The sequence below is a fragment of the Acomys minous genome (genome assembly GCF_964271855.1).
Source record: "Acomys minous genome assembly, chromosome: 1".
NCBI classification, from domain to species: domain Eukaryota; kingdom Metazoa; phylum Chordata; class Mammalia; order Rodentia; family Muridae; genus Acomys; species Acomys minous.
The window spans coordinates 82,429,426-82,451,960 of NC_140483.1; positions in this window are offsets into that span (position 1 = coordinate 82,429,426).

Below are 22,535 nucleotides of genomic sequence, written 5' to 3' on the forward strand. Positions count from 1 at the left end.
TACCGTTTTATGCTCATGTCCTATCTTGTTCACACTCTGTGGCTCCCAATATGGTGCTGGTGAGTAGTGAGCTGCCATTGTGCTGCTGACCTTATGGGAAATCTTAGCACGGGTGAGTGGGATTTCAGTTACAGTTATTTTGTAAGTATAAATGTATGAGCTAACCCTATAGAGTTAAGGGAATTTCCCTTGTTATCATTTCTTATTGTCGTTTTATTTTGATATTGAACATCTTTTGTTGTGTTTACTGGCCGCTTGGGTGTATGCTTATATGAAGTTTCTGTTCAAGTTTTTTACCCACTTTCCAGTGGGTTGACTGGCCACAGGACATTTCCTGTACAGGTGACTGAATATATTATACATACTTTCTCTCACTCTATTTTGCTTGCCTTTTTTTTTTTAACTTCTTTTTCTCTCTCTCTTTCTTTCTTTCTTTCTTTCTTTCTTTCTTTCTTTCTTTCTTTCTTTTTCCAGACAGGGTCTCTCTATGTAGCCTTGCCTGTCCTAGACTCACTTTGCAGACCAGGCTGGCCTCGAACTCACAGCGATCCGCCTGCCTCTGCTTCCTGAGTGCTGGGATTAATGGCATGCCCCACCATGCCTTGCTCCTTTTTGACTTCCTAATATGCCCCTTTGATGTGTGAAATATCTTTCAATCAGGTCTCTTTGTCTAGGCTAACGCTTTTGTAGATCTCCCATGTTTTCCTTTGCCCAATTCTCCCTCTCCTCCTTACCCTTTCGTTTTGTTTTGTTTTTGAGATAGCTTTTGACTATGCACCCTAGATCAGGCTGGCCTCGAACTCACAGCAATCCGCCTGCCTCTGCCTCCTGAGTGCTGGGGATTAAAGGCAAGCGCCAGTACCTATTTAGGACTACCTGACTTAGGTGGCACCTCCCACTGTGGGCTGCGACTTCCAACATCCATCCTTACTTAAGAAAATGCACTGTAGACAATTGGATGAGAACGTTTTTCTCAACTGAGGTTCCCAGATAACTCAAGATTGCGACAGGTTAACAAAAGACAGGAATAAGAAAACCAATAAAACAAGCAAACCAATTAAAACTCCCAAGCGGAACAGGATGCCTAGCATCTCTCTAGTTTCTGAAAAGCATACTCCGCCAGCTAACCTGCTCCACAGCCGTGAGTGCTGGCGATCCTGGCTATATACTTCCTGTTCTTACAAATTTGCATTCGACCCTACCTCATGTAAGTGGGACTTCCCTTAGTGACAGTTGGTGAGAAGCAAATATGCAGACAACCTTGGGGCTGGGGTGGGGGTGGGGGTGGAGGATGGGAGGTTGAGGGAGAGAGGGCAGGACAGGTGAAGGGAGAGGAGAGGGACATTCTGCACCCTCAGGTTTCCTACCATAAGTCAAGTGTACGTGGGGAGCAGGTGTTCAGGTCCAACTGGCCAGCCTGCTGGGCCTTTTGGGGTGAGGGCGTGGGCCACCCTCTCCTTCAGGAATGACTGTGGACCCTTTCCTCCTATGTACTTCTAGACCCAGAGTCTAGTTCCTAGCAAAGCACTAGAGAAATGAGCTGCCCATGGCATGCTAGCCAGGCGAAGGCAGGCTCGGATCTCACCAGTAGGCCCTGGAGCAATGGCTCCCAGTGTGTTGATCAATTCTCTCAGAAGGTATTTGCCCCCAAAGAAAATGGCCCTGGGGACTGAGGTTCAGACAGTCTCCCTTTTGCAATCCTATGGGATCCGATTCAGCTTAATTCTTTAAGAAGGTTTTCTGGCTACTTGACAGGGGGAAAAATGTACTCAGAATTAATTTCATTTTTGTCACAGGTTGTGCAGATTCAGGAAAGTCTTTTGTTGTGGGCAACAGTGAAGGAGAGATAAACCTGTTTTTCAGGATCCCAAGTGTGGGATTGGAATGGTCTTGTGAGAGAACAGGTGAGGTTAATCCACTAGAAGAGCAACCACCTCGTGCAGGAGCTTAATTGTTCCCAGCTGAAAAGATCCCGTGAACAGACTCTGGGAGGAGATATATAAATGAGCCCAGAACTGGAGGCGGGGCTTTCTGGAGACTTGGGACAGTTTTGGCTGTTCGTCACTGCACTTCGAGATGCTCCTAGAGAGAACCACTCAAGGGAAGGCTTCGGGGCTCCGGTTCCTGCTGAGGTTCTGGGTTCTGGTTACTCTGGGTCCCAGCAGAAGAAATCCTGCGGATTGTGCCAGAAGAATCGTTCCTCGGAACTGATAGCCTTATGGTTCTGTTATTGTGTCTATTAATCCTCATTTCCTATTGTTTTAGTTAGTCAGGTTATAAGTGACGTATGCTCGGTGACTAAGTTGTTAATAAAATATATTAGTTAAGAAAAGTGAGCCTACACAACAGGAATGAGGAAAGTGGTCTTTGAACTTGGGAATAGGATCTTACAATTTGCCAGACAGCCACTAGGGGGCAGAGGACGATAGGTATTTGGACGGGTGACACCCCACAGCAAAGCAGTTGATTCTGTGCAAAGAAAAACCCAAAGTGGCTTTGCCAAAATAAAAGCAAACATCCAGTAACTGAAGCTAGCTTATATATACACCGATAATGCAGATCAGCAGGTACGACTCTCCTTTGTGTTCTGAGGCAGGTCCCTCCCTGTAGCCTACGCTGGGCTAACCCTTGACCTTCTGCCTCACCCCCACGTGCTGGGATTTGAGAATGTGCACCATCACACCTGGATATAACTTTGTTTTTAACTCTAAACTTAATGAGTCAAATTTTAATTCAAACCTACTATTTTGTACTTCCAGCCACAGGAGTGTGTAAATGCATGTATAGTGTGATCCCTTCCTTTAAAGAATGTGTGGGTGAAATGAGGAAAGCAAGTAGAAAGCAAACAGGACGCATTTGGACTTGACAGCACTTGTTCTTGTTTGCTGTCATATTAGTTTGGGGGACCGTAAATCCTCAGGGTTCTCAAGGAGATTGGCCATAGGCAGAGCCTTGTTGTGGCTTCAGAACATTTGAAATTATTGCTCTGTGATAGATCGTTTCCACTGGATCATTCCTGGCTCGCAGAGTGGAGAGTGACGGTAATGTCATAACCACCCAGCTCCCAGGTGCAGTGGAAAAGCATTGTCATCTACCTTGGCTGGCAGCTCCCAGCTGGCACGGCCTTTTAGTATCTTATCAGAGAAGTGTTTGATGTGTTCATCCTGTGCGTTAGATTAAAGCATCTTTTGGGTAACACAGTCCGCACACTTCCCCAGACCCTATGGGAGACAGATGAAAGATGACAATCAAAACATGGTGTTACCGACCAGTTTCTCCAGGTTCACTATTCCAGACAATGTTTATAAACTCTGAGCTCCACCTGTGGAGCACTAAGGGCTTCAAAGATCAGCCAGTGAAATAACGCTCAGAAGCTTCAGAACAGAGATGGCTGTGAGGCAGCATCCGGCAGAGGGGAAGAGATCAGGGGAACCCACATGGAGGCAGTGACGTTTCAGTTGCCTTGACTACCTCCAGGCATCAGGCAACAATAGAACTAAGATGACTATGCAGTTCTGTGGTCCACGATGTCTCGGATTCCTATAGAAGACAAGTCAGAACAAAACAAGAGCATTCCTACGGAACACAGCTTAAAGTAACATTAGCAAACATTAAAGGGCACATCCCATTGTGAGTCTAAATCAGCATTCACACCCACTTGTGATTTTCAGAGAGTTTTACTCAGAAGAGAAGTCATACATGTTAAAAGTAAAAACCATAAGCAATGTCATCAGTGGGGGGAAATATGACTTGTACTTGAAGAAATACAAAATAGAGCTTCTGGAAATGGAAAATAGGGATATTTGAACTGCTCTGGGGGCATGGGTGAAGCGGTTGTTCAGACACAGCTGAACAAAGAGTTTGTAGGTTGGAAGATAGAACCAAGCAGGAGCCTGTTATACATGGGAGACATAACAGGACCATATACTACTATTAGGATTCAAGTCAGTAGAAGAAATAGTGTCAAGCCCCAGAAAGCTGGTAAATAGGATACTTTTTAGGACTAATTGAATCTGTGGGTCCTCAACTCCAAGCAGCAGAGACTTCTGAAAGAAAAACAATTGTCATACATAGACATACAAACTAACCTGCATCTCCTAGAGCAGATATCTAGATTAGAGAGAGGGGAGAGGGGATTCATGCAGAGAAAAAACAGCTAGGTAGCAGCAGTGTTCTCAGTCTAGTAAAAGTAATCAGAAGATAAAGAACAAAACAACAAAAGAACTCCAGGGTAGGCTTCAGAACCTGGCAAGAGGCTAGTTAGATGGCTCAGCCAGTAAAGGTACATGACCCCAAACCTGACATCAGAGTTAAGTCCCTGGGACCCATATGATGGAGAGAATGACTCCCTGGAGTGGTCCTCTGACATCCACATGTGTGTGCACACTGCACACACATCCTACCCTCAACACACTTTTTTAAAAAAATTAAAATAGAGAGGCAGAGGCAGGCAGATTGCTGTGAGTTCAAGGTCATCCCACTCCACAAAGAGAGTCTAGGATAGCTAAGTCTACACAGAGAAATCCTGTCTGAAAACAAACAAACAAACAAACAAACAACATTCAAGGCCAGCTTAGTCTCCATAGAGATTTCTAGGATACCCAAAACTACAGAGAGACAAAGGAGGAAAAAGTAAAATGAAACCTTTAATCAAAGAAAAATTAAGAGTTTAGTCTTAGCAGCCCCCCCCCCCAAACAAAAACAAAACCATCCCTCTAAATACTTTGAAGAAAACAAAACTAGGCAGAAGTTAAAAGGTATGACTGAGGTAACCTCTGCTGTCTGCATCATTTTTAAACCTCCAATCCTGTCTCATAGGAGGAAGGCCTGGTAGTAGGTTGTTGTTGGACCACATCTAGGCACTTCACTAATTGCCACCCTGCACCTGACTGGCCAGGGGCTTTGTCATTCATCCTCCAGAGACCTCCCTCCCCCTACAACTGTGATCAAAGTGCAAGCTACAGGAGAATTCATCCTTTTCCCCAGAGGACTCCCCACCTTCCCAACCACGTCCCACTGTTGGAGGCAGATACTATCTTTGGGATCCCTCCCTTTGCGTTAGAGACTCCTGGCAAAGTGATTTTAGAGATGAACCCAGAAGATGCTAAGGCTCTGGGGGAAATAATGCCAGGAAGAGAAATCAGCCAAGGTGCAGAAGCTGAGGAGTGCACGGTCCCTGTCCCCAAGGAACTGGAAGCTGTGGTATGTAGACCATCTCCTGTCAATCATGGGTGGAGGCTGCTGCCAGGACTTTCATTTCCTGGCACTCTGACCAGTGGTACAGGTGGCAAAGGAGCTTCAGAGTAACAAAAGAGTCTCAGAGCACGCGCAAGGCACAGCTGTTGGCAACGAAGCCGGTCAGTGCTATGTGGGCAGGTGCTGTCAGTGTCTGCAGGCTCCCTTCAGTTCCTTCCTCAGGAGAGGACCCTTTCACAGATAAAGAAAACACCCAGTGCAAATGGATGGCTGTCTTACGTAGATAAAGGGTGATTTTCTGTTGCTTGTGAGCATTTTCTAACCAAACTGCTAGCCCCAGCTCTGTGACAAATATCAGGAGGGGCAGAGGAGGTGAGGAGTCTCAGTGTTATCATTAAAGTGGTACCTATAAACACCAAGGCGTGCCATCTGGCAGTGCCGATGGCCTGGCAGGCAGTCCAGAAAGTAGCCACACACTGCACACCATGAAGTCGCAGGTGTCGCTAGACACAGCAGGGGAGGGAGCTGAAGGACCAGGAAACACAAGTCCTTAAACTTGTTGCTGATAAAATACAGAAAAGGTGGGCATGCTTTTCTTCCACTGATATTTGCTAAGATTCAAGCACTGTGGGAAAAAAAGAAGTGAGAGAGGGACAGAATTAGAAACACACCTTTGCCATTCCTAAAATGAACTGGCATAAACGCTTTCAGGAATGACAGGAAAAATGTGGGCTAGTTGGCCTCGCATGCTGTAATTTAGCCTGGGTTGAAGCCACAGTGGGTGACCTGTCCCATCCTACAGATAATGAGCCCATTCGTCTTTTTCTTTTGTTCATTTTTATGGTCTACAATTTTACTTCCAGTGTGCGGTTCTTTGGTTCTTTGTTAGGTCCCTAACAGTTTGGACATTCATTATTTGGAGAAAAAAAAAGCCCTAATCCTTGCTTCTCCTCACTTCAGCTCCCTCTCGCTCCGAGGACGGACCTCTGTGAAAGCCTGTTTCTATCTCAGTGGCTGTTAATGAGACCACATAGAAGCTATGGCAGGCGAGCCTCTGTCGTAGGAAGGAGAAGTATGTCAGGAGCCTCTCCATCCCTAAAGAGGCTTACCGATCTCATCACAGTCAAATATCAATTGCTACCTACAACAGCCCATCACTTTGTTACTGGTCAGTTCTTCCATCACGACCCCGCAAGGTAGCCAGGCACCTGTCCCACCTACCCACCAAGCCAGTCTCGCCCAACACACTTTTCTCCCTTCTCTTCTCATGTTTCTTCCTTTTCTTCTTCTCTGCTCCTCTCATATCTCAACCATCCATTCATCCATCATCACAGATGTCTGGAGTTATTGTGTGCCTTGGAGATGCACACTGATCTAAGGATGAAGGCGAAATTCCTTAGCAGCATGTTTAGAACTCTAGAGCCCAGGGATGCTCTTGTCTCTACACTTGTATGGGAGCTGCTTTCCAGAAGGGAGACACTGGAGGACCGAAGGCGAGTTGCTTCTTTTTATTTGGGTGAGAACTATTCTCTAGAGATATCTGCCAGTTTCCCCACATCTCTCCACAGTGGGAAGAGTGAATCATGAACTCTCAAGACTGTTAGTGCGCTTGAGCATAGGCCCAGCACATAAGGGCTTTCCAAGGACCTTTCTCTTGCTCACTAATTCCTCCTTTCTGTAGATTTTCATGGGTGTCATGACCTTCTGCACTTTCCCAGTGGATTAAGGTCTAGCATCCTGGGTGTCGAGGAGAAGTCTGAGGATTGTATACACAGGCATTAAGTGGGCCTAGGTATTTTCTGATCCATCGTCTAAGCCCAGCCTCACCTGATTGCCTGAGTAATCTCCAGAAGTTGTGATAATGAACATAGCCAGTCTCTGTTTCTCCATATAGAATTTTTTGTCTTATCTGTTTTTGCATAAATTGTGTACAGAGGATCTATAAAAGGAGCTTTGAACCCTACTAACAATTCTTTTTTTGTTTGTTTGGTTTTCTTGTTTGTTTTTGTTTGTTTGTTTGTTTTTTGAGACAGGGTTTCTCTGTGTAGCCTTGGCTGTCCTGGGCTCGCTTTGTAGACCAGGCTGGCCTTGAACTCACCTGCCTCTGCCTCCCAATGCTGGGATTAAATTCTTTTGTAAGTTATTTGTTATTTCTTAATGACACAAATGCTGTAATAACTATAGAAAAATTGATTAAAATTAATATAATTAAAACAAGCAAATAAGCATGAAAAGTTTATAGACCCACCACACAGTTTATTGATGATGTGCTTTATTATCTATATTTTAATGTATGTGTACTTGTGTGTCCATGTGTGTGTGCATTCCAAGTGTATGTGGATACACATAGAGGACAGAAGAGGGTGTCACATTCCCTAGAGCTGTAGTTACAGGGACTTGTGTGTTGGGTGATGGTTTTGTGCACTGTGTATTCAAATGCTGATTGCTGTACCTGGAGGTCTGGTTGCAGTCCAACATCGGCACTGTCATTTCTATGAACCATTTCCTGCTTCAATGTTGTATAAAAATGGCTCTCCATCCTCTCTGGTTAATAAAGAGTTGAACAGCCAATTGATGTGCAGGAGAGTTAAGGTGGGATTTGTGATCGCAAGAGGAGGGTCCCAAGTGGAGGAGAGAAAGAGAGGGAGACCATTGCCATGAGGAGGTCACCATCAAGAGGTCACCAGGAGGGAGCCACCATGAGGAAACAGACTAGATGGCAGATAATGGGGCACAGAGTTGGGAAATAGGTAAAGACCAACATAGTCAGGTTAGCATAGATTACAGTCTGTCAGGCTACAGTGCTTAAATCTCATTAATAAATGTAATAGCTCTCTATGTAGTTATTTGGGAGCCAGAGAAGACATCGAAAAGCCAATACTGTTAATTTTATACTTGTGAACTACCTAATGTCTTGAGTTCCTCTCTTCATGATGGGTTGTGATTGGGACATAAAAGTAAAAACAAACTCTTTCCTTCTCAAGTTGTTTTAAAGTATGTGTTTTCTCAAATTACTAGAAACCCCAACTGAGACAGAAATTGGTACCAGGAGTAGGGTATTGATGTGACAGACCTGACCATATTTTTGAGAGGCTTGCGGAAGGGCTTTGGAACTTTGGGTTCCAGAGAGCTGTGATGAAAGCTTGGAAGACAATGCTGAGAACACTGCAGATGGTGGAAGCCTGGCCCAAGAGTTTCAGAAGGAAGACAGAAAGTCCCTCGAAGGCTCTATTAAGATCTTTTCAATATTTTGAGTTAAGGATGTATGGTTCTGGTCAGCTGGAGCTGAAAGAATCAGTCATGCTTAAAAGGAAACCAGAGCCACTGAAGCCAAACCTTTGCTTTGTGGGAATAATTCATACTGGTCAGCTGGAGCTGAGAAATTGGTGGTGATTAAGAAGAGGCAAGTATCCCTGAAGATCTCAAATCTGGGAGTATTTCCTCAGAACAGTCACACAGAAACTGTGGCTCAGAGCTGGTCAAAGCTAGGCCTTGTGCTGCTGGCAGCAGATCTTGGTGATGTATAGGAGGTTTCCAGGTAGAACTGGTTTTGAAGATGTAAAGGGTCCATGGAAAGAAGCTGAAGCCTGGTACTGTGAGGGGCAAGAGGAGGACATGAGTGAAGGTGTAGCCTGTGTTACAGTAGAAGCTCCAGGAAGGGTGATGGAAAGACATGGAGGCTTGGCACTATGTGGTAGAGTTAGAGTCTCTGGAGAGCGTCTTGTAGAAACCGGTACTGTTGGGATGACCACCAAGGGAAACAGCTGCTGTAGAGTGGAACTGGCCTGAGCTTTATGAAACAAGTTGTGTGCCCTGCCAGTGACAGAGTTGGAAAATAGAGCCCTTTGTAGGAGCCCAGAAGATCATGAGAGAGTCCCAGAAGTCTGGCACTGATATTTACACTGTTGGACATCTGTTTTTGCCTTGCTCTGATTATAACTGTGCCCTTGCTCTTTCCCTTTGGAATAAGAAATATGTAACTTATTTTTTTGTTGTTGTTTTACATGAGCCCACAGTTAAGATACTTTGTAGTTTGAGAGAACAGTATATTTTAGAGAGACTAGCTATTTTAGAGTTAGGGTGGGACTTGTGATACCAGAAGGAGGGGAAACTTTGAAAGAGACCATTGGATGTTCTGAAAAGACTGATCTTTTAATGTGTTTGAATTTTTAAGGACTTTGGGACTTTTAAAGTTTAGAATGTTTTATATTTGGATATTAATTTGGTACAACCTAGAGAAATTTGAGAAGAGGGAACATCAATTGAAAAACGCCTCCACGAGATTGGCCTGTGGGACACTGTTTTGATTGGTGATTGATGTGGGAGGGGCCAGCTCACTGTGGGCAGTGGCAGCCCTGGGCAGGTAGTATTGGGTTGTATAAGAACACAGGCTGAGGAAACTATGACATCAGAGAAGTCAGAGCACTTCCTCACAGTCCATGTTTTACTTCCTACCTCCATCCTGAGCATTGCTGACATTTCTTGTGACACAAGAGTACACTTTTCACACCAGTGCTTACATACACTCTACCTCTTTCTCAGCACCCAAATTGGGTGACAGCCACCTTTTTGTCTCTTTTGCCTTCTATTTGCAGACAATGTTGAAATCCACATCCTATTTATTTTATTTTATTTTATTTTTTTTTATTTTTATTTTTTTTTTACTTTTTGACAGGGTTTCTTTGTGTAGCTCTAGTTGTCTTGGAGATAGCTCTGGTTATCAAGATATCCTTGGGCTCAGAGATCTGCCTGCCTCTGCCTCCCTAGTGCTGGGATTAAAGGAGTGTGCAATGACAATTTAGTCAGCAACTCAAACAGCAGTTTTAAAAAATAAAATATTCTAACATAACACAATCTAAAGATATTGTTATCTGATTCTTACATGACAAGGGCTGACAAGAAAATATTAATACTTTATGTTTTATGTATTTTTAAAAAATTAAGCCATGACATTAAGCTGTCAGAATAGAAGACTTTGCATGAAAGCAAAACACTGCAATTCATACTATGTAATCATCTCAAATGGGGGCCAAGGTGTTACAAGCAGTGTTCATTGGTGTAGTGTGAAATGATGCCTATGAAGTGCAAAGTGTGTGTGCTGTGTGTTTAGAATCCAGGCTGCAGAGAAGTCTCTTGAAGCAACACAGGCACGGGCTTCCAAGAACACTTCAGGTTTACTGCACACTGACTTTGAAATAATGCCTGGATATTGTGCATTTAGAAACCTTTTACTCTTGTCATTTCTTTTGGTAGCTTCACATTCAGTTACATCCAGATTCAGTTACCTCATACCACATGGAGGTTACAACCTACAATGTAAGAAGCTGGGGTCTAGAATATTCTAGAGGAGTCAGAGTGCTCTAAGAACTCTGCAGAAGATTTCTAAGTGTTCATCAAACTTGGTGGCCAGCAGCCACCTCCTTCTGAGGTAGCTTTCTAGACCTTCCACGCTAGCTGTGTAAATGTCTCCATAACACTTGATATGTTCTCAGCCACCAAGCACAATGCTACATACTGAGGTTGACTTCTTCCTGTCTTCTCAACCACCCAATGGGGGGCAAGCTACCATTACTATCCCTTAAGATGGAGAAACTGAGGACCTCAGACCACCTACCTAGCAAGTGGCAAACTTGGGAGTTGAATCCCAGCCACCTTGCTCCAGATCTTGGTATGGTCTCAGTTCATTACAGCTCACAATCAAGAAATGGAAACTAGCATTGGAGGGAAGATGAGGAAAGCAGCTAAGGAAGAAACAGTGCAGAAGATTATGTTAGCAACAGAGGCCAACCTGACGGGATCTCCCGTCTTCTCTCCTTCTCTCCCTGTCTTCCTTCCTGCAGTAAAAATGTATGTGACATACACCATATTTGTGCCCAGTAAAGAGTCATTACATTTATCTATCCACCCATGCATGTGTCCATCCACACACCCATGTACCTATCTATCCATCCACCCATCCATCCATTCATCCACTCATCCATCCGTCCATCTGTCCGTCCGTCCATCCATCCATCCATCCATCCATCCATCTGTCTGTCCATCCATCCAACCATCCATCCATCCATCCATTCACCTACTTACCTTCCTATCTATATTTATCTGTGTGTGCTGTGGCTCCAGTGTGGAAGTCAGAGAACAACATTCAGGGGTCCATACTCTGCTCCCATCATATGAATCCTGAGTACTGCACTCATATCAACATGCTCTGTAGCAAGTGCCTTTATCCACGGAGCCATGTGACTGCTCCAAAATATCCTGTTATCTATTCTATCTTCTCTTTACTAATAATGTTTTAAATGTTATTAATTTAGTTGGGGGTGTGCTATGCATGCCACAATGTATATAGAGGCCAGAGAACCACTTGTGGGAGTTGGTACTCTCACTCTAGCAATGTGAGTCCTTGGACTAAATTTTAAGTGATGAATCCAGTTGCTGGCCTCTCCCTGAGTTTCTAAGCTTGTGGTTCAGAAGCATTAAATTCTTTAATATAACTATTGCTATTATCCATTTCTAGAACTCTCCCATCATTCCTAAGAGGAAGTTGGTACCCATCAGGTAACTGTGCCTTGTTACCACTCCAAGCCTTGAGCTTCCTCTCTCTATTTTATAATCCTGAGTTCTCCAAGGTCCTCATGGACCTGGGTTTGTATAGTATTTTTGCCTATGTATGTGGCTTATGTCGTAACATGCTCAAGGCTCCTTTGTGTGTAGCATCCCTCAGGATTCTATTTCTTTTAAAGATTCGATAATATTTCAGTGTCTTATCTCCCACACACTGATGGAATATTTAGCTGTCCACTGACACTGGAGTTTTGGGGTTGTCTACATCTTGGGGTTATTGAGAACAAACAAGTACCTGACTGAGCCCTGCTGTCAGGTTTTTTGGAGTATCATCTTGGAATGGCACGGCTGGGTCATGAGGAACCACCAACTCCCTTTGTCTCTAAACAGGAGATTTGCCCCTCATTCAGGACACTGGGCACAAGCAACCTTCTTCATTTTTCTCCAGGCCAGAGACCATGACTGTCCCAGCATCTCTTCTGAGTATCAGTGTGTCAGTCTTTCCAGGGTCTGGTTTATAGATTCCCTTTACATAGACCCAAAGCCCAGGGGTCCCAAGAGGATGGAGCCTGTGCCATCTGACCCAGCTGCCCTTCTCTCTGGAATCACATTCCACTACTCTTATACCTTTCCACACTATCAGTTCTGTGAGGGTAGTCTCTCTCTCTCCCTCCCTCTCCGTCCGTCCATCCCTCCCTCCCTCCCTCCCTTCATCCATCCCTCTCTCTCTCTCCCTCCCTCCCTCTCCCGCCCCCCTCTCTCTCTTTCTCTCTCTCTCTCCCTCCCTGCCTCTCCCACCTGTCCATTCTTCCTATTATATCTTTATAACATAAAATGTTACCTGGTACATGAAGGGGCTTAAGAAATGCATGGTGGACTAGAGACATGATGCATTTGTTGAACGTACTTGCTGCTCGAGCCCTTAGTTTGAGTCCCAGCACCTATCTCAGTTGACTCACAACTACCCCTTAACCCCAACTCCAAGGAACCTGGCACTCTCTTCTCACTTCTGAGGGCAACCACACACATATACACAGAAATAAAAATAGCAAGTGAATCTTTTATTTGTTTTTATATATTCTTATCTCATATATTACATCCTGACTGAGATTTCCTCTCCCTCCTCTCCTCCCAGTCCCTCCCATCCCATCTCCTTCAGATCCACCCCTCCCAGGGGCATCAACAGAATATGGTATAACAATTTATAATAAAACTAGGCATATCTTTTCATATCAAGGGTGGATGAGGCAACCCAATTGGAAGAAAAGGGACCCACGAGCAGGAAAAAAGTTAGAGACAGCCTCTGCTCTCACTGTTAGGAGTACCACAAGAACACAATGTAACATATCTGCAGAGGACCTAGGTCAAACCCATATAATAGGTCACATCCCTGATTGTCAGTTCAGTCTCTGTGAGCCCCTATGAGCCCTGCTTAGTTGATTCTTGTGGGGTCCCTGACCCCTCTGGCTCCTAGAATCCTTCCTCCTCCTTTTCTGTATGATTTCTGAGCTCCCTAATGTTTGCATGTGGGTTTCTGCCTCTGCTCCCATCACAGCAAGTTCCCCCTCTCGGCTCCCTTCCTCTCCCTCCTCTTCCCTTCTTCTTCCCCTCCCCTCCTCTCCTCCTCTTCTCCGCTCTCCCACTTCCTTTCATAAGTCCTCTGCTGGCCAGGGCTTGGCAGCTGCCCCTGAGCCTCAAGGCTCCTTGAGTGCTTCCAGTTTTGTTCAGATAAGCAGCCTGTTGATGGCTGGCTCATGTGATGCTCACATCTGGAAACAATCCCTAATCTCGGCCCAGGCTTTGTCCAGGCTTGAGACATGTGTATTCAGGTATAGCCACACCCTGCTTATTGATCCAAACACTAGAACCAGGGCAGGCATTGGATGCTGGCAGTAAGTTTGGAAGCAGCTGGGTAAAAGCCCAATGGCTGTCATTCTCGAAATGGTGGAGCTATTAGCCACCAGCACCACTCTGAACTTCTATCCCACTGGATTTTTCAGTTGCCTCAACAGAGTCACAGCTGCAGCCTTGTAGCAGACATCCAGCACACAGCATCCTCACCTCACTGAGTGTCACCAACATCCACCACATCTGGGCTTGGTCTGTGAGTATGGAAAGAGCATCCTAGCCTGGCAGTGTGTCTCTGAGCTTCTTGATTTGTAGCTGAGAGTTATCTGAGAGGGTGAGATATCTTGCCTCACAAAGTGTGCACTTAGGGATTCTACTCTTAAGAAACATTCCCCCCACAATGGTGAGAGCAAAGACTGGTTCAGAGTAGCAGTGCTCGTGCAAAAAAGCAATATCCTGTTTACCGGCCCTCTAGATGGGCAAGCTGCCATAGTGGTTTATGCATAAGGTGACAGTGGCATTTCTGAGAGACTCCTAGTAAACATTTAAAATTTTTTAAATTAATTTATTAAAATTACAACTAAATTGTTATCCCATCACTTGTATCCTCCCATTCCTCCCTCCCTCTCGCATTTACCCTATTCCCCTCCCCCTAGGTATATGACCAAGGGGAACCTCTTCCCCCACTATATGGTCATATCAAGTCTCATCTTGGTAGCCTGCTTATTCTTTCTCTGAGTGTCACCAGGCATCCCCACCAAGAGGAGGTGGTCAAATATGGAGCACCAGAGTTCATGTCAAAGTCAGTCCCCACTCTCCACATAACTGTGGAGAATGTCCTGTCCATTGGCTAGATCAGAGTAAGGGTTCGATGTTTACTATTGTATTGTCCTTGGTTAGTGCAATAGTTTGAGCAGACCGCCCTGGGCCCCAATCCACCCATCGTGATCTTCTTCTTGTAGGTTTCTAGAACCCTCTGGGTCCTTCTATTTCCCCATCTCCTATATTTGTCTTATCTAGAGTCTCAGTAGGATGTCCTCACATCTATCCCAATCTCCTGGTAAGTGAAGACTTTCATGGGACGTGCCTTTTGGGCTAGTGCCCAATTATAAGTGAGTATATACCATGTGAGTCTTTCTGCTTCTGGGTTAACTCACTCAATATGATCATCTCTAGTCCCATCCATTTGTCCACAAATTTCAGGATTTCCTTGTTTTTAATAGCTGAGTAGTATTCCATAGTGTAAATGTACCACAGTTTCTTTATCCATTCTTCAGGTCTAATATCCTAGTAAACATCTTAAGAACTTATATCAGGCAGGTGGACCCCTGCTGACAGTTTTGGGACGGAGCAGATCCTGTGAGCCAGGGTCCTCATTGAAGGGCTTACTGTCCATTCTCTCATCCGTGAATAAATGAAAACTTTTTTGGTGGCTAATTTTTAAAATATAACTAAAAAGAGAGAAAGTCATTTCTCAAGCCAGCATTTGAGACAATCACCATCAACACTTTATTTTTAGACTTCTTTAACAAACCAAATGTTTGTGTCTAGTCCGAGCCTCTGTTTAATATTCTGGCACCTAATTGCCATGTGATTGTTCTCTGACACAGGGGAAGGCTTGACTCCTGGGGTAAAGCCCAATCAGCTCTTCTGAAAGATGCTCAAGAAAGTGGCCTGGTCCTGTCTACCACATGCCATGCAGCAAGATGTTGTCTGCAAGCCTGAAGCCAGACCTTCCTTCACCAGACCAAATGTGTCAGTGCGTCCATATGGACTCCGACTTAGACTGTGATATTTTAGTACAGAAACTGGAAGGACTAAAGAAATTGCCAAACATGTTCTCATATGTTTATATAAATATCTCTCATAACAAAAGACTAATGCCACTCTCCACCCATTACCTCATAGCAGAACTGTAACCTCGAACTCCACGCTTCAGTATGTAAGGATCTCCGTGGTTGCACTAAGCCACTAACACCCCTTAGAGGGATTGAATCTATAGAGACTTCTTTTGGCAGTGCTGGGCATCAAATCCAAGGCCATGGGAAACCTAACACCAAGCTACATCCCAGTCTTATAGAGACATTTGTAGTTGTCAGAGTGTATGCCAGTTGTGAAAAATGACACTTAGAGAGCAAGGGACTAGAAATTAGATATCATCTCGCAGTTCTCAGTGTGGCCTCAAGACTTTATGTTCAGATGGGTCATATGTTCAGGTAAAGTGGGAACAATAGTTCATATGATTCAAGCCTAAAGCCTACGTCCATTTTACCTGCAAATACATGGTTTTAATATATGTTGGATTTTCTAACAGTGTTTCTGAGATTGTTTATACATCTTGAAGTGAAATGTTGGCTGGATCACTTGGAAAGTCTCCTCAACAATGCCAATGCTATGGCAGTATTTGAGTCTCTGTGAATTGCCTTGTACCCAACCATGTTGCAGCCTTTGCGTTTCTGGTGACTACATACGTGTGCACAGACCTACTTAGACTTTTCTTCCTGAATGCCATGTAAAGAAAGCATTTCTGCACTCAGTGGAATATTGTCTTTCTTTTGCTGACTCTCAGTTTATTTTAAAGTATATTCAGTCATCTTGACTGTGTGTTTACAAGCTATAGTTAAGGGCTGAGGATGTAGCCCAAGAGGCAGAGTGACTGTGAAGGTGCAGGAGGCCACAGGTTAATCTCTAGCACTGAATGCACTGTGTGGTACCTCACGCCATGGTCACAGCACTTCTCAGTTGGGGCCATCTTCTGCTCCATAGTAAGTTCGAGGCCAGCCTGGGCTATGTGGGGTCCTGACTCAAACAACCCAACATGACAACAACCCCCATCTCCTGAAAATGGAAAAAAATTTATTTCTCAGCTTTTCATGTCGTTTTTACTTGCTCCCTATTACTCTTCCTAGAAACCTGTGAGTCCCATCCTCAAATCTCTTCCAGCTGGCTTCCCTTGGGCATCTGCAGACAGGGGAGCCTGCGGGAGCTGAGGGGGACTAAAGGAAATACCACCGCCCCCTGTTTCTGGAGGCCTCATGTGTGAACCGCAGCCTGGACACATGCAGTCATGATGAGACCCTTTCCTCCTTCTGCCTCTCAAGTTCTGGTGAGTTCCTAGGAAGTTCTACCTTTCTGTTTGCTTTTCCAGCCTTGCCAAAAGCTGAGCAGCCAGTTCCCTGCATCAGTTCACCTGTGTGTGAAACACAGGGAGGCTTGTTGTCCTGCGTGGACATAGATGGGTAAAATGCTCCCAGATTTGACTTTTTATTTGTTTCCATTACAGTAGGCTATTACATATAGGTTTTAGTTACACACTTGTATAAATATATTACCTCTGAGTTTAATTTTGGAATATTAAATGAAAAATATTAAATATATTTATTAATATAAATATAAATAGCCTTATATGCTTTTGCCTCAGTTAATTATTAATTAACTAATTAATTAATTCACTTTACATCATGATCACAGCTGTCTCCGTCCTCTCCTCCCAGTACCACCCTCACACCCCTTCCCTCATTCCCCCATCCCTTATCCTCAGTGAAGGGGAGACCCCTCCATGGGTACCAACCCACCCTGGCACATCAAGTATCAGCAGGACTAGGCACATCCTCTCCCACTGAGGCCAGACAAAGAAGCCCAGCTATGTGAAAGCAACCAAAGGCAGGCAACAGTCAGAGACAGCTCCTGTTCTAGTTGTTAGGGGACCCACATAAAGAACAAGCTGCACATCTGTTACATATGTGTAGGGGGCCTAGGTCCAGTCTGTGCATGCTCTTTGGTTAGTGGTTCAGTCTCTGTGAGCTCCCACAGGCTGAGGTTAGTTTACTCTGTAGGTTTGCTTGTGGTGGACTTGATCCTTCCGGCTCCTTCAAACTTTCCTCCCATTCTTCCACAAAACTCGAGCTCGGCCCATTGTTTGGCTGTGGGTCTCTGCATCTGTTTCCATTGGCTTTTGAATGAAGCCTCTCAGAAGACAGTTATGCTAGGCTCCTGTCTGCAGGGATAGCAGAGTATCATTAATATTGCAAGGCACTGGCTTTCTGCCATGGGGTGGGTCTTAAGTTGGGCCAGTCATTGGTTAGCTATTCCCCCAATCTCTGGTTCATCTTTATCCCTGTATATCTTGTTGGTGGGGCAAATTTTGGGTCAAGTGTTTGTGGGAGGGCTGGTTTCCCCCACCCCAACTTGAAGTTCTGCCAGGCTAGGAGGTGACCACTTCCTTCTCCGTGCCTCCTGCTGATAGGAGTCTCCCCATATCTTCCCAGGAGCCTACCCTGTCACAGTCTCCAGCTTGTCTCGGAGAGGCACACCTTCATTGGTTTCCCATACCTCTCCCACCCCTCTTACCTCTCACTCCCTGCTCTCCCCACACCTGCTGCCCACTCTCACTCTCCTCCCGACACCCTCTCCCACCCAGTTTCCTCTCTTCATCAACATACTATGTCTATTCTATTTCCCTGCTTAGTGAGATTCAAGTATCTACCCTTGGGCCCTCCTGTTACTTAGCTTCTTTGGGTCTGTAAATTGTAGTATGGTTACCCTGTATTACATGTCTAATATCTACTTATAAGTGAGTGCATACCAAGTGTGTCTTTCTGGGTCTGGGTTACCTCACTCATGATGTCTTTCCTAGTTCCATCCATTCGCCTGAAATTTTCATGGTTTCCTTGTTTTTAATAACTGAGTAGTATTCTTCTGCATAAAAGTGCCACAGTTTTTTTTATCCATTCTTGAGTTGAGGGATAGCTGGGTTGTTTGAGCTGTTGGTGTTCTGTTCAGAAAGTTGTCTCCTCTGCCAATGAGTTCAAAGCTCTTCCCCATTTTATCTTCTATTAGATTTATTGTATCTGATTTTATGTTGAGGTCTTTGATCTACTTGGATTGAGTTTTGTGCAGTGTGATAAATATGGATCAATCTATTTGCATTCTTCTACATGCAGACATCCAGTCAGATCAGCACCATTTGTTGAAGATGCTTTCTTTTTTTTCCATTGTATGGTTTTTGGCTCCTTTGTCAAAAATCAAGTTTCTGTATGTTTATGTGTTTATTTCTGGGTCTTTGGTTGGGTCTATTGATCTACCTGTCTGTTTTTATGCCATGCAATTTTTATTACTATTGCTCTGTAGTACAGCATGAAATCAAGAATGTGAAGGGTGTAGTTTCCCTAATTTCTTTCTTGGCCAGTTTGTCATTTGTATAAAGGAGGGCTACTGATTTTTTCAGTTGGTTTTGTATCCAGCCACTTTGTTGAAGGTGTTTATCATTGGTAGGAGTTCTCTGGTGGAATTTGGGGGGTTCACATATGTATACTATTATATCATCTGTGAATACCCATACTTTGACTTCCTCTTTTCCAATTTGTATCTCCCCAATCTCCTTTAGTTGTCCTATTTCTCTAGTTAGAACTTCAGGTACTATACTGAAGAGATATGGAGAGAATGGGCAGCCTTGTCTTATCCCTGGTTTTGGTGACATTACTTTAAGTTTCTCCCCATTTAATTTGATGTTGGCTATATGCTTGCTGTATATTGTCTTTATAATACTTAGGTATGTGCCTTGTATCCCTGGTCTCTCCAAGACTTTTAACATGAAAGGGTGTTGGATTTTGTCAAATGCTTTTCCAGCATCTAATTAGATGATCATGTGAGTTTTTTCTTTCAGCTTATTTATATGGTGGATTAAATTGATGACTTTTGTATGTTGAACCATCCCTGCATCCTTGGAATGAAGGCTACTTGGTCATGGGGGATAATATTTTTGATGTGTTCTTGGATTCAGTTTGCAAGTGTTTTATTGAGTATTTTTGCATCAGTCCTTATAAAGAAAACTGATCTTTCTTTGATGAGTCTATGTGTAGCTTAGATATCAGGGTGACTGTGGCCTTATAAAATGAGTTAACAGTGTTCCTTCTGTGGAATTGTTTGAAGGATATCAGTATAAGCTCTTCTTTAAAGATCTGGTAGAATTCTGTATTAAAAGCCATCTGGCCCTGGGCTTTTTTTTTTTTTTTTTTTGGTTGGGAGACTTTTGATGACTGCTTCTACTTTCTTATTGGTTATAGGTCTGTTTAAATTGTTTACCTGATTTGGATTTAACATTAGTAAGTGATATCTATCTAGAAAATCAGCCATTAATTTTAGATTTTCCAATTTTATGGAGTATAGATTTTGAATAAGACCTAATGATTCTTTAGATTTCCTCAGTGTCTGTTGTTAGGTCCCTATTTTCATTTTTGATTTTGTTAATTTGGATATCGTCTCTCTTTTGGTTAGTTTGGCTAAGAGTTTGTATATCTTGTTGATTTTTTTCAAAGAACCAGTTCTTGGTTTTGTTGATTCTTTGTTTCTAATTTATTGATTTCAGCTCTGAGTTGCATTATTCCATGTCATCTATTCCTTTTGGGTGTTTTTGCTTCTTTTTGTTCTAGAACTTGCTGATGTGCTTGTAAATTGCTAGTATGAGATCTCTCCAATTTCTTTATGAAGGCACTTTAGTGCTATGAATGTTCCTCTTAGCACTGCTTTCATTGTGTCCCATTAGTTTGGGTATATTATACCTTCATTTTAATTGAATTCTAGAAAGCCTTTACTTTCTTTCTTTATTTCTTACCTAATCCAGTGGTTACCAAGTAGAGAGTTGTTAATTTTTCATGAGTTTGTAGGCTTTCTGTTGTTTCTGTTGGTTTTGAAGTCTAGCTTTAATCCATGGTGGTCTGGTAAGATACAAAGAATTATTTCAATTTTCTTGTATCTGTTGAGGCTTGCTTTATGTCCAACTATATGGTCAATGTTGTAGAAGGTTCTGTGAGGTGCTAAGAAGAAGGTATATTCTTTTGTGTTTGAGTGACGTGTTCTGTAAATATCTGTTAGATCCATTTGGTTCATAACATTGGTTAGTTTCATTATTTTTCTGTTTAGTTTCTGTTTCAATGACCTGTTCATTGGTGAAAGTGGGGTATTGAAGTGTCCCACTATTAATGTATGGAGTTCAATGTGTGATTTAATCTTTAGTGATGTTTCTTTTGAAAATGTGGCTGCCCTTGCATTTGGGGCGTACATGTTCATAATTGAGATGCCATATTGGTGGATTATTCCTCTGATGAGTATAAAGTGTCCTTCCCCACCTCTTTTGATTAATTTTGGTTGAAAGTATATTTTACTAGATATTGGAAGAACTCCAGCTTGCTTCTTGGATTCATTTGCTTAGAAAATGTTTTTCCAGCCCTTTACTCTGAGGTAATATCTGTCTTTGTTGCTGAGGTGTGTTCCTTGTGTGCAGCAGAATAATATATATACTATGCAATATAATATATTGTATGCAGCAAAACAACATATATAATATATATAATGTATTGTGTATTAAATATATTACCTCTCGGTTTAATTTTTGAATGTCAAAGGAAATATGAAATATATTTATTAATATGAAATATAAAGTCTTCTTATATATGCCATTGTATTCCTCTGGTGCTCAGTGGCTCTGCCGATTGAGCATGTCTCCCTCTGCTTATACCATACTAGTTGTACTTGTGTTTGCTGTCCGTCTTCTCTGCTAGAACATAAGTTCCTTTTCAGTATTTGAATATAACTTAATGTATTTCGAGTATTTACATGTAGTAACTTATCAATATATGATGAATCTCTCAGATCTTAGGTTTGACAACACATCCCCCTATAACTTTTCTGACTACCATTAGTCACATGAAATATCCATCCTTATGAGTAGAGAGACCAGATTGGTGGCCAAGAATCAAATGACTAGACAAAAGGAACAGGATGCTCCTAGTAATCAATTAGACATCTGAGCCGTTGTAATATTCCAAACAAAAGTGGTAATAAATTGGTAATGAGATGTAGAAGGGTACACCTACACAAACCAGGTTAAAATGAAAAACCTAAAGTGTGGTCCAGGATTATATGGTACATTGAGTGAATAATTCAAGGCCAATTAGAAAGCTGCTGTTTGAGTTTCATGTGGCAGAACTGGTCAGTACAGCCACTCATGCTTGGGTACACAGTTCCTGGGTCATTGAACTTCATCTCAACATCTCTAAAAACACTGACCTGCTCTGTTTGTAAGTTTGTAAGGTTTTACTTGGTTTTGGTTTCGGTTTTAGTTTGAGACAAGGTCTGGCTGTGTAGCTTTGGCTGTCCTGGAATTCACTATATACACCAGGCTGGCCTTGAGCTCAGATACCTTTCTGCATGTGCCTCTAGGATCAAAGGCATGTAAGCCATGACAAGCAAGCTTCTAAGTTTCTTAAGAAGTTGGAAATTTGTTTTGTATATCTATCTATGGGTAAACATATTCAAATGTTTAGGAAAATTACATTATTATTTGGAGTTAATTGTCCAGGAAAATTTATTAAGCTTAGGTTAACCCAAAATCAACCAAGAGAAAATGATACTTATTTTGAATAGCAGTACAAGATTTATAAGTAAAATATAATTTGTATGTTAAATATATAAGATTATTTTTTGTTTTAAAATTAACTCATATATAAATTATTGTAAGTGGTAGTGTGGGACTGCACAGTGGCGCTGGGCCACAGGGTTCGAAAGATGATGTCTTCAGTGCATTGTGAGGAGGATGATTGTGTTCCAGAGCTACACAGAAATGTTCACGCCTGAGAGTGGCCTGATTGGGAGGAAACACTTAGTGTAATGTATTAGAAATACCTAAGCCAGATCAGCCAAGATGGCTTCGATTGCACATTGTGTCTGATCTGTGGAAGAGCAGTGACTGTACACCCACCAAAGGACCATACTGAGAGCTCCAAAACACAGTGCTGGTGTTTCCCAGAAGAAGGGAATCCTGTCATGTGGATAATCCATGCCCTCCCACCACATGCTCTAGTAAGGTCCCAGGGACCCTGGGCCACCACTGCTGCCTCTGCCACAGCTTTTTGGGTTGCAGCCTGGCACGG